The sequence below is a fragment of the Cornus florida genome, unplaced genomic scaffold (assembly GCF_030987335.1).
Source record: "Cornus florida cultivar Cherokee Brave unplaced genomic scaffold, ASM3098733v1 CherokeeBrave_3.0.0_Hap2_Chr07, whole genome shotgun sequence".
Lineage (NCBI taxonomy): Eukaryota > Viridiplantae > Streptophyta > Magnoliopsida > Cornales > Cornaceae > Cornus > Cornus florida.
Window position 1 is genome coordinate 59,055,249 of NW_026775577.1, and position 12,543 is coordinate 59,067,791.

General features: G+C 36.1%; 1 pseudogene; it reads left to right on the plus strand.

Moving 5' to 3' along the window:
* The first annotated feature begins 2,994 nt into the window (after nt 1-2,994).
* Nucleotides 2,995-3,093, plus strand: LOC132267855 (small nucleolar RNA R71; annotated as a pseudogene).
* Nucleotides 3,094-12,543: the final 9,450 nt, after the last annotated feature.

The following is a 12,543-nucleotide window of genomic DNA, read 5'->3' on the forward strand; positions in this document are numbered from 1 at the left end:
AGAAAGCAAGGAGCAAAAAGGAATCAAAGTTGTGCAGCTGAAAAGTTCGATCGATCCAACTTAGAGTTCGATCGATCGAACATCTATAATCGATCACAGTACTTCTCGATAGATCCAACCTTAGCCTTTGCTGAAATTCCAAGTTCGATCGATCCAACATCACCTTCGATCGATCGAACCCTATTTTGTCCTATTCAAATGATTGATCTTATCCACAGCTGTACGCCTACCAACCACTTTTGTCCTTTTCCCCATAAATATCTTCGAAATATCTCAGCCTTGTTCTTATCCGGAGGAGTCAGACCACTTCGATCGATCCAAGATGCAGTTCGATCGATCGAACTTATCTTCGATCGATCCAAGTTAAGGTTCGATCGATCGAACTTCCTCCAGCGAGAAAAAGTTAAAGTCCAGCTCATTTATTCTGTCCTTCACCCAATCATTGGAGAATATGCCTTGCACGACCACAGCTCATCATAAGTTGTATTTGACCTACCTATATAAGGAATATGATACAATTTTTGGTGAGGAGCCTAGAGTCTCTTGTCACACATTGAAAATCATCTTGGAGGCTATTCTTGGAGAGGAAGAAGGGAGGAAGCTAGAGCAACCATTGGAGGAGATCTTCATCTACAAGGAGCAGCCATGGAGTTAGCCCTTGAGGGTTGGATCATCACTACCATAAGTGGCTAGACATCTTCTTGGGGCTAGAGTTAGCCCCAAGCATGCTTTCTATACTCTAATCTTGTGTATTATTGAGGGATTAGTGTTGTATGATACATCTTGATATTCATGTATATATAAATCTTGATTATTTCATGGTTTGTATGGTTTAATGCTTACAATTGACTATTCTATGCTACCCATATGTCTATGTATGCTAAAGTAGGATATTCATGTGCTTATCTCTAGATTTAGTGTTTTTGATGCATTTCTATGTGTATTGATGCTATAGATCTAGAGATTATCAAGATGATATGCTTAATGAATGCTATTTTGGTTCATTTGATGGTTTATGCCTATTCTTGATGGTTTGTGCCTCTCCCCTAGTCTAGATAGCTTTATTTTCATGCTAGTAATGTAGATTTAGTGTAGTGGTAGTATAATGTTAGATGGGAGGACAATCTACTCTTGATGTTTGATGTTCCATGCTTGTGAGTCCAAATGGCATATTCCTCTAATATTGTGTTGCATGTGGATTGTGAGCTTAATGAAGGATTAATGACTTGTTTTGATCTATTGTGCTATCCCCATGTTGTCTAGACAATATATGCTCTATTGCTTAGATATATTGTGCTCTTCACATGATGTTTAGACAATACTTGCTTGATTTGTCATCCTTGCCAATTGAATCAACCTAATGCACACACACCCTTATCATATTGCAACACATCCATTACCCTCAATTGATCACTTGTTAGTAGTATAGAAAAGTATTGCTTGGTGGTGATCTCTACACCCCAAGACCTCTCTCTCTCTCTTGTTTACCTCATATTATTTTATTGAGTTGAATTCAATTTAGCTTAATCAACCAACCAACCAATTGTGTGATCACTTGACCTACTAATCCTAATTACCATAGTTTCACAATTCGATACACCATCAAATCCCTTGGGACGATCCCTACTCGCCCTATCTATATTTTATATAGAGAAAGGTAGTAGTGGCTTTTTATAAATGTAAAACTTGGCCACCTCCTAAACACACACAACTCTTTAAGCTTGACTTGGTATCGCGACCCTTGTAAAGCACCGGTCAGGTGTGCACGGTGGCACCCATTTTAAGGCATCCGGGAATGGAACTCTTGGGTCAAAAACATTTTCAGACATTTTCTTTGAAGTCTCTTCAACACAAGAAGTTTTGAAATCATGTTGCATATTTTTCTTTTCAAAATCATTTTTCAAATTACTTTTCAAGATATTCTCATTTGAAAAATCATGCATATGCAATGAAAGAGGAATTGGATGAGAAACGGGACGGGTGTTAACTTGTGGTTGCACCAGTTCACTCTCTTCATTGGACATACCCATTTGGTTGTCCATAATCTTCCCACTTCTCAAGGTAGTCACCGCATTGACATGCTCTATTGTGTGACCTTCCGATGAGGAATGAGTCTCCACAACACATTGTTGTTTTTGTGGGGCATTCAAAGGTATTTTCCCTTTCTCTTTAGCATTTAAAGTACTAATTATTTGCCCTACTTGGGTTTCTAGCTTAGCAATGGATTGAGAATGAGAATGAAGCAATTGAGTGTTCGCTTCTAGAGTGCCTAGAGCGGTCAAAACTTTCTCTTTAAAAGTGGGACTCCTAGCATTTCCATGAGAATATGATGGCTGATTAGGAAAATGAGAATTAGAGAATTGGTTTCCTTGTGATTGAAATGGTCTATATCCTTAGGAACCTTGGCTTTGCATCGGAGGTAGAACATATTTCCCTTGGAAACCACCTTGGGGAGGGTTTGAGCCTTCCCCTTGGTTTCTCCAAGAAAAATTCGGGTGATTCCTCCAACTAGGATTACAATGATTTCCATAAGGATTGTTCCCTTGATTAACAAAAGTTGCATTGACTTGTTCATGATGCTCACTTTACACATGTCCATGGGGACAATTGGAAGTAGAATGTAAAGCACTTGAACAAGTCGTACATGTCTCATTGGATGCATGATGGGAATGGTTAGGGACGGAAGATACTTGATTTGTCGAGTTTTGGTTGATCAAGAATTAATCAAACCTTTGAGATAAGGATTTCATCTCGGCGGCTATTTCATTGAAATGGTCGACTTGATGTAAGCCAACACTCTTCCTTCCACTTGAATTCCTACCATTCTTAGAAGATAAAGATCGATGCAAAGAATTCTCACTCATGCTCTCATAAAGACGCCACGCATCATCCTCATGCCTATCAATGTAAGAGCTACCCATGGAAACATCAACTATGCCCTTGTAATTGTCCGATAAGCTCTTGAAGAAATATTGAACTAATTGCAATTTGGGCATGTCATGATGTGGACATTTCCTAAGCAATTCATTGAATCTTTCCCATGCCTCATGGAACGTTTCCCCGTCCCCGTGTGAAAACTCTCGGATTGAGGTTCTCATGGCATTAGTCTTAGAAACCGGATAGTACTTTTTCAAGAACTCTTGTTGCATTTCTGCCCAAGAAGTTATTGAAAAAGATCTAAGATCATTGAACCAATATTTTGCCTTGTCTTTAAGGGTTAATGGAAAAATTTTAAGCCTTAAGACCTCTTCCGGCATGTTCGTGTATCTCACGGTGGAACATACTTCAAGAAACTCATCCAAATGCTTGTAAGGTTCTTCACTTGGGAGTCCATGAGTTAGGAAGCATTTGAATGGTTTGTGGTTTGATCTCGTAGTGATGTGCTCTAAATGGTGGCAATTGAATGCATGTGGGTGTTTTGTATTCATTAGGCACATAGTGATCTCTTAAAGCAAGGGGATGATTAGCAATTAGAGGTGCAACATGGGCACCTTGATTGCCTTGAATGATGGGAGGTGGTGGAGCATAGATTGGCCTTGGCATTCCTAATGGAACTTGGCCTTGTTGTTGTGGTGGGTGAATGAATGGCCTCGGCATGCCTAATGGTACTTGCATGTTATCATGATGCACATTGGGGTGGAGGATGCCTTGTTGGTCTATATGACCAAGGTCCTCTACATGGTCCTCATTATGTCCTTCCATTGATGAAATGGATTGACTAGAACTTCCTCTTCCCCTAGGGTTTCGAACAACGGATTCAAGATGAAAATTTAGAGGGACAAGAGTGGGTTTCAATGATCTATAACCATGCATGCACAACAAAACACAATAAGCAACAAGTAATGAACAAACACTTCACCTTCGCAACAAATCAACAATCAACAAACCTCCACATACAATGATCCCATACTCCCATGCTATCAACAATATGCAAAGAAAAGTAGATTGCCTTCACGTGGGCTCACGATTTATCTAGGAATTGAAATACAAGCCTCCACGCGGGCCGACGATTTAACTAGAGATTTAGTTAATGAAGAGCTCACAAAAGGTCCTTTAGCACTTCAATACAATTTTCAATTTTAGCCTTGCAATTTTTTTAGATTTTTAGCCTTTTCCTTTGCTTTTGCTTAGCTCCTTGCTTGAAATGCTCCTTTATTCACCTTCTTTTCAATGCACTTAGTCAAACAAGAACCAACACAATAAGTAACCAAAATGAAAACAAAGTAAATACCCGATCAAAAGAGTACTAATTCTTAATTGATTCCACAAATACAACTTTGCCTTCAATCAATCCCCGGCAACGGTGCTAAAAACTTGGTGTGGCTCGGGGCGTCAACCCAAACCCATAGTTTGTGCACTAAAAGATAATGGTGTAGAGCTATGATGAATGTGGCCAAGTTTTACATTTAGAAATTACCACTACTACCTTTCACTAAAAATATAGTTTGGGCAAGTAGGGATCGTCCCAAGGGATTGGTGGGTTGTATTAGATTGTGGAATTGAGATTAGGGTTAGTAGGTCGAGTGATCAAAATATTGGTTGGTGATTGAATTACACTAAGATGCAATTTAAACTAAAGTAGGCAATTAAATGTAATGGAGAGAAAATAAGAAAGAGATCTTGGGGTATATAGATCACCTCTAAGCATAGCTTTTCTAAACCTTTAATGAATGATTAATGAGGAGGGAAACATGTATTGCAACAAAGTGTGTGTGTTGTTGTTTCAACAAGCATAGATGACAAATTAAGCATATATTGTCTAAGCAACATGGTGGATAGCACAATATATCAAACTAAGCCATTAATCATTTCTTTAAGCTCACAATCCAAACACATCACAAGGTTAGAGATATGTGTTACTTGCTTTCATAAGTATGGAACATCAAACAACAAGCATGGATTGTCCTCCCATTTAACATCTAAACTACAACTACATTACAATTAAGCTAATGACATGAAATTAAACTAATTAAACTAAGGGAGAGGCACAATCCATCAAGAAATGAGTATGAACCATCAAACAAAACATAAGAGCATTCCATTACGCACAATGTCTTGACAATCTCTAGATCTATATCATTAATATATATAGACATGCATCAACAACACAAGAAATATAGACAAACATATGAGCATCTATTCAAGCATACATAGACATATGGATAGAATGAAATGATCAATTGGAAGCATTAAACCATACAAATCATTGAATAAACAAGATCTATATATATAAAAGTGTCAAAACATGTATCACAATACAAATCCCTTCAAAAATACATAAATCAAGATGTAAAAATCATGCTTAAGGCTAACTCTAGCCCCAAGAGGATGTCTAGCCACTCATGGATGGTGTCTTCCAACCCTCAAGGGCTAACTCCATGGTAGAGATTGCTCCTCTTCTTGGTTGATGGAAGAACTCCAAGCTTGTGTCTCTAACCTCCTCTTTTCTTTTCTTCTTCACTGAGAATATCCAAATTATGCCTCTATCTACTCTCAAGCATATCAAGTATCTCCTCTCAAAAAGTGGCTCATATTCCTTATATAGGTAGGTTAAATATCACCCCAAATGAGCTGGGCTCGTACACCAATATTCCTCCCAATGATTGGATATAAGACAACTTTTAATGAGTTGGAATTTGGATTTTCTCGGGATTTGGGGAGTTCGATCAATCGAACTTGTGGTGAGATCGATCGAACATGGCTGAGATCTATTGAATTTAAGCTGGATCGATCCTTTATGGCGGCGCCTTTTTGGATAAAAACAAAAATGAGATATTTTGAAGATATTTTTGGGAAAGAGACAAATGTGGTAGGTAGGGTGGTATAAGTGGATAAGATGGAATCTTTTCGATCGATCGGAAGAAAGTTGGATCGATCGAATTTTGTGGGATTTTTGGATAAGGACAAAAGAGCTTGGATCCATCTTGGAATGCTGAGATCGATGAACTTTTGATCGATTGAATATTTGCTCAGATCGATTGAACTTGCTGAATTTCCACCACTTGCTTCCTTTTGCTCCCACTTTGCTCCTTTCTTTGATTCATCTCAAGATTGCTTCAATTATACTCTTATTTAGCTGAGTTAGCTTATTTTGGAGATAAGTACCTAAAAATGGAAATAATACAAAATCAATCTAAAGCGAGAAAATAAGATAGATAAAGGTTCTAGAATACCTAAGCTTAAGGGGTTTAAATGCTCACTTTTCAGCGCTCATCACTAATCCATTTGACAATAAACACATCAATGTTTTGTCATCATCAAAAAGGGGGAGATTGTTAGCCTTAAGGATTTTTTCTAAAGATCAATCTAATATTTTGATGATTACAAAACATTCATGATGTTTAAGTACTAATATTTTCATTGAGTGATGTATAGATTCAATGATGAGCTATACGGTCTAATCCAAGCATTCCAAGCAATGGATACAAAGTGATGAGTTAAAGTCTATTCCGAGTATTTCAAACAATGGATTCAAGTGATCAGAGGCATATCCAATCATTACTCAGACTACAATGATCATTCAAGCATTTTCAAAGAAAGAAAACACGACTTCATCAAGCCTAAATGATCATGGTCAAAGAATAAAGAAAAGGGGTAGATAGGTTGGTGAGTGGGTTAGGTATCAATGTTAAGGTATTTTTAAATATTTACTTGAAGCTTAATCTCATAGGATCATGCATAAGCATTCTCATTTTGTTTTCAAGAACATAAAAACAGCTCATAAACTTCATAAACACATTCACACATGAGCCACACATCATAGAAAGTATTTATGACTAAAATAAATTTATTTTAAGTCACATACTACAATGGAGTAGGCTCTATGAAAGATAGAGCAGGCTACCAACATTCCAGTAGCCAAATTTTCAATGAAAAATCAAACTTCCAACAAGAGAGCAAGCTCCCAAAATGGGGAGCAGGCTCACAGAGGTAGGGAGCCGGCTCTTAAAGAAAAGGGAGCAGGCTCTGCTCCTAGAAATCTATGACCAACAGCTCCTTTGACTTTTAATTCGATTTTTCCTTCTTTAACATCATTATTCAGATCCTAAAAACTCTATAAATACTAAAGGAAGTCTGAAGGAAAAATTATACCTTTGAGAGAGCATTCTACTACCTTTTAAGATCATTAAAAAAGCATTCATTGAGCTTTCATTTCCTTTCTAATATTTCATTCCATTTTAGTGATATTGAGCTTCATATATATATTCATCTTTACTATAGTTGTGAGCTAAACTTTGTACTACTGTCTTTGAGAGATTTATTGTACACTTCATTTCTATTATAAGTTATTGTAAAGGGTTGGTGTGACCCAAAAGAAGCCTAGGAGAAGGTTGTTCTCCTAGCAAGGAAGAGAAGCAAGGTTTTGCTTCAATTGAAGGTTTGCTTTCCACCATTATGGAGAAGCTCTAGTGAATTTGGGAAGTCTCAAGGGGGGACCTTAAGCCGAGCAGTAGGAATTTCCGAACCTTGCTAAATCGTCGAGTCATTGTTTGCAATTTCCTATCTCTATCTCTTTTATACTTGTGCTATATATTGCTTAACTATTTCAATTGATTATTGCATGATAGTTAGTTGAAAATAATTTTTATAAATTGTAAAAATTGCCCATTAATTCTATTCACCCCCCTCTAGAATCAATTAGTGGTTAATAAGTTTTAATTAGGGTTGCAAGTTGGGCTGGCCTAACCTAACCCAGTCTCAACCCAACCTCAACCTGAAATCGGGTTGGGTTAGGCCAGCCCGAATTGTACCCAACATGGGTTGGGTTATAACCTGGACCGAATATTTTCGGGCGGGTCGAGTCGAGTTCACGGGTTGAGTTTTTTTTTTAAAAAAAAAATATTATATATATATATTTGATTATATTTTTAGTAACTAAACCAAAAATAAAACATTTTTCTACTGCAAATTTGCCCTCTCTTTCCCTCTCTCTGCAACTGCAAACTACGAAATCTACAAGAATCAGAAGTTCAAAACCCATATATTTCAGTTTATCTATCTGTCTGCAAGAATTAAAAGTTCAAAACCCATATCCGCATATCATTTTAGATTGTTTGAAAAATCAAAACCCATATCTTTCAGTTTCCATCGCCCGCTGTTCCAGTTCGGGTTCGCAACCTTCAGCCACTGTCTCTCGACTCTCAAACTTGCCCTCCTCTCTCTCTGCAACTACTAACTTGTTTGTATGGGTTTTGTTTTATTGAAAGCAAAGTGGAAACCACCTTCATAGGGCTTGAAATCCCAACCAGTAACACTAGGGGTAAAAGAAAATTGCTAAAGATTTCACTAATTTTCCTAGAAAAAACAATCACTGAACCCTAGAAAGACTGCTTAATTCCTAGGAATATTCCACAAGTTTTCTATGAATGAGTCCGATGCAAACATAGTCATAGCCTTTCAGAAGGCCATAGAAGATTTTAAACCCCTGCTAGTCAATGGTGGAATGTTTTCAATATACATACATATACATATACATATATATATACATACACATTTGTGTATATATATATACAAATATCACTATAAGAACAACAACGATATAGTACTCTTTGAACAACAATCAATAACATTACCAAGCTTAATTTCGTCTAATATTATTCAAACCAAAACAACAACAATATGCAAACATCACATAAATTGTCCAGCAAATGTGGTTGTTCATGTTCATTTCTAAAGATGCTATCAAAAGAAAGAAATTTGGCATTTAACCATTCCAATAAACCAAATAACCATATGTTATTGCCCAAGCTCCACATAATCTCATAAAGAGAAACATTAAAGCACCACAAGCCAACCCAACACAGAGCAAGATAGATATCTAATGCTGAACTTCTTTTTTCAATTGCTAACTATTCACGGAATGGTTAACCTTCAAAACCATCAGCAATTCCTACAAAATGCAAATTAAAAGTATGTAAGATTCTCCTATTATACATATATGGATAAGCAAAAGGGTAATTATACAAGAATTAGCAGTAGTTACTTGTACATATATACTAATATATATCCTCAGCAAAAAAATATGCAGATTTACCATAAGTAATAATAATATAAAACGTGAATTATTAGCCTGCAACATCAAAATCATCAGTGTAGTAGAAAAAGGATAATTAGAAAAATGTGCTTTGGGGTTTTAGTGTTTTGCCTTCGAGAGCAATATTAACAATTAAGTGCTTGTTTTGCCTCCAAAACCCATCAAAAAGAGAATTCAATAGCTTTAATGACCCCATAGCTTCTCTCACATCCATTCATTTACTTCAACACAACTTCTACCAAAATAATCTACACCATCTTTCACCCAAATCTTGTAGTGTTTGAAAAGCCTTTCCATCAAACTCTTCACCTTTCCAATGATCTCATCCACCTCTTCCGATGAATATAATTTATTGTAACAAAACTTCACATACTTCATCTTTAAACATGGATCTAAAACCACAGCAATAATCAAGATTAAATCAAATTTTTGAATATTACAATACTTCTCAAATTTGGCATTCATCTTAATAGCCATTTCTCTAAAACGCAAATCCTCACTTTTTGTCTATCTTAAGAGGATAGTTTGCACTCCAAACACTTCACGAAAGTATTTATTGCAGGTAATATATTTGGACCCTGATATGCGCTTTTGTGATATTGTAGAAGTACTCTAAAAATTTAGAAAGATCCCTTATCTTCAACCAATCTTCATCACTCATCGGCTCCTCAGAAACTTCCAAACTTGTATCTTGTTCTACCAAACATAATCCCAAACTAGGATTTTGCTCTGCCAAACGTTCAAGTGCCTTTTGAAAATCAATGGTTGATTTCAACATTAGATATGTTGAGTTCCATCTAGTAGGAACATCCAAACATAAAGACTTTAAACTCTAAATTCTTTCCTCCTCAACGCATTTTTTGAATGCTTGTAATCTTGAAGGAGAACTCCTTACATATTTCACAAACTCATGAATACGAAGGATGGACTTTTTTACCTCATTTATTCCATCATTCACAATAAGGTTCAACATATGTGCAAAACACCTCACATGAAATAATTCCTAATTCAGCAACAATTCATTTCTTTTATTTAACTTATGTGCCAACTTTGTTGCCGCCGTGTCATTTGAACTTGCATTATCTACGGTGATAGTGCACATTTTTTCAAGACCCCAACTTAATAAACATGTTTCCACGGCTTGTGCAATAGCCTCTCCACGATGTGGAGTTGGAAATACACACAAATTTATAATTTTCTTGTGTGACTTCCAATCTTTATCAATAAAATGAGCCGTAAGGCATATGCACCCAAGGTTTTGAATAGAAGTTCATAAATCGGTAGTAAGACACACACGTGAAGCAGAAAGTTCAAAAAGTGTCTCCAACTTATTTCTTTCACTCAAGTACAATTCAATACAGTCCTTTGTAATTGTGGTTCGTGAAATCATATGGAATCTTGATTCTGCATAACTCATAAACCTTTTAAAACCCTTATTTGCCATAAAACTAAATGGCAATCCATCAACAATAATCATCCTAGCAAGCTCTTTGCGAAGAACATCTTGGTCAAATGTCCAATTCGGATCTTGGTTTTGGGTTGATGCTGAGAATTTTTTGACTTTATCCTTATTATAAGGATAATCATGAAACCTACTAAGGTGCCTACTAAGGGTAGTAGTACCATGACTACGCAGACAATTATATGTTTTGTGACAATAATTACATGTGGCTTTCATGTATGATCTGTCCTCCAACATTTCTCTTGTAATAGGGTCCCAAACAAAAGATGTAGTCTTATAGGGTTTTTTCCTTTTTAAATAATTTTCCTCAAAACAAGTTGAAGAGTTTGAAGTTGGTTGGGTTTCATATCCACTTTCTTCCATGTCTAACATCTTCAAGAAATGCTCGCTGCAAAAGCCTAAATAATAAATATATTACACAAAATAAAAAAGAAAAAAATGAAGAGAACAGTTTACTAGAGAAAAAATGAAGAGAACAATTTACTAAAGAAAAAATGAAGAGAACATTTAAAAGTCACCAAATTGCCTACTATATTTTTCAAATAAGATCAATAATGGTGGTATGTATCTTCATATAGAAATAAAATTTTAAAAAACCATTAATTTGGCACTTTTAAATATTGAGCATAATTTAAAGATCAGAAAAGTTAATTATTATCTCAACCCACTAGATAGGCATCACACACAGTGACACATACACACAAAAAACCCTAGTATTGGAACAAAGGAAAAGGCTCAAATCAAATGAACCAAAGAAAAAAAACTTGATCAAAATTCAAAGATCTACATAAATTGAACAACATATATATGTGTAAAATGATAATTGCATTGAGAATCGAAGACCCAGATAGGGAAAGATTGTGAATTTAAAGAAAACCTATTCTCTGGTGGCGAGAGCGGCGTTTGAGGCGAGGGAGTCGCTGAGAGATGTGAGATAGAGAGAGTCACCGGTAGGTTGCGAGCTTCGCTGCTCGTTTCGACTTTCACGGGAGATCGGTAAGAAGGCGATATAAAAAGAGATCAAAGAGAAGGATGAGGAGAGAGAAAGTTAGAGTTTGTGTTTATCGTGGATTAGATGATTCAGATTTGCTGCTAAGTTGGGTTGTGTTGGCATGAAATGTTTAATTTGGGCTTTCGGGTTAGGTTTGGATTGAACCCAGCCCAAATCGAATAAGGTTGGGTTTTGATAAAACCCATCTCGACTTAAGCCCGAATTGTAAAATAATGTCCAAATTTTAAAATTTATGGGCTGGATTCGGGTTAGGTTGGGCTAGCCCGCCCAAGTTGGACCCCTAGTTTTTATTGTGAATACTTCACTCCTTGAGTTTTTGTTGTAATAATAATAATATAATGATGTATAATTATAAAATAAGTTAACCACCAAAGAAGATAATTAGCTGAGTAAAGAAAGAGTCCGTGGAGCAATAGAAAGGCAAGGGCATTCTTGTCTCAAAATATAGCTAGCACTTCCTGAGTTAAGTTTTTATTTATTTATTTATTTTATTACTACTGTATATCAATTCATAGCCCGAGTTAAGTTGAGAGGGGTTTATAGGGTTGTCAATTTTTACTGCCCCGTCGGGGCCCTGGCCCGTCCTACCCCGTTAATAACAGACATGGGAACATCTTTTATACCGTTGGGGCGGGCATTGATACAAATTTTGTACCTGTTGCGAGTCACGGGGCGGGTAATGGTTCAGTATACATATCCGCCGGGGCCCTGCCCCCACCAGCCTCGCTAAACATATAACTATATTTAATATATATATATATATATATATATATATATAATATTAATAACTTATTTGGGATGTAAACTTGGTATTAAGTTTACTTTTGTTTTGGTTATGGTGGAAGTTGGAGCTTAGAATTTCTTGTGATTTTATTATATTAAACTTTTATTTTTGTTGATTATGTTCTTTGAATTATCTTATGTGCATGTTATTTTATTTTATTTTTTTTGTTGGGATTGATAATTTCATTTATGTTGTGTTATTCCCAGGCTTTCCACATTTTAAATAGCAGCAGTTTAAGTCCCAAAAAGTGA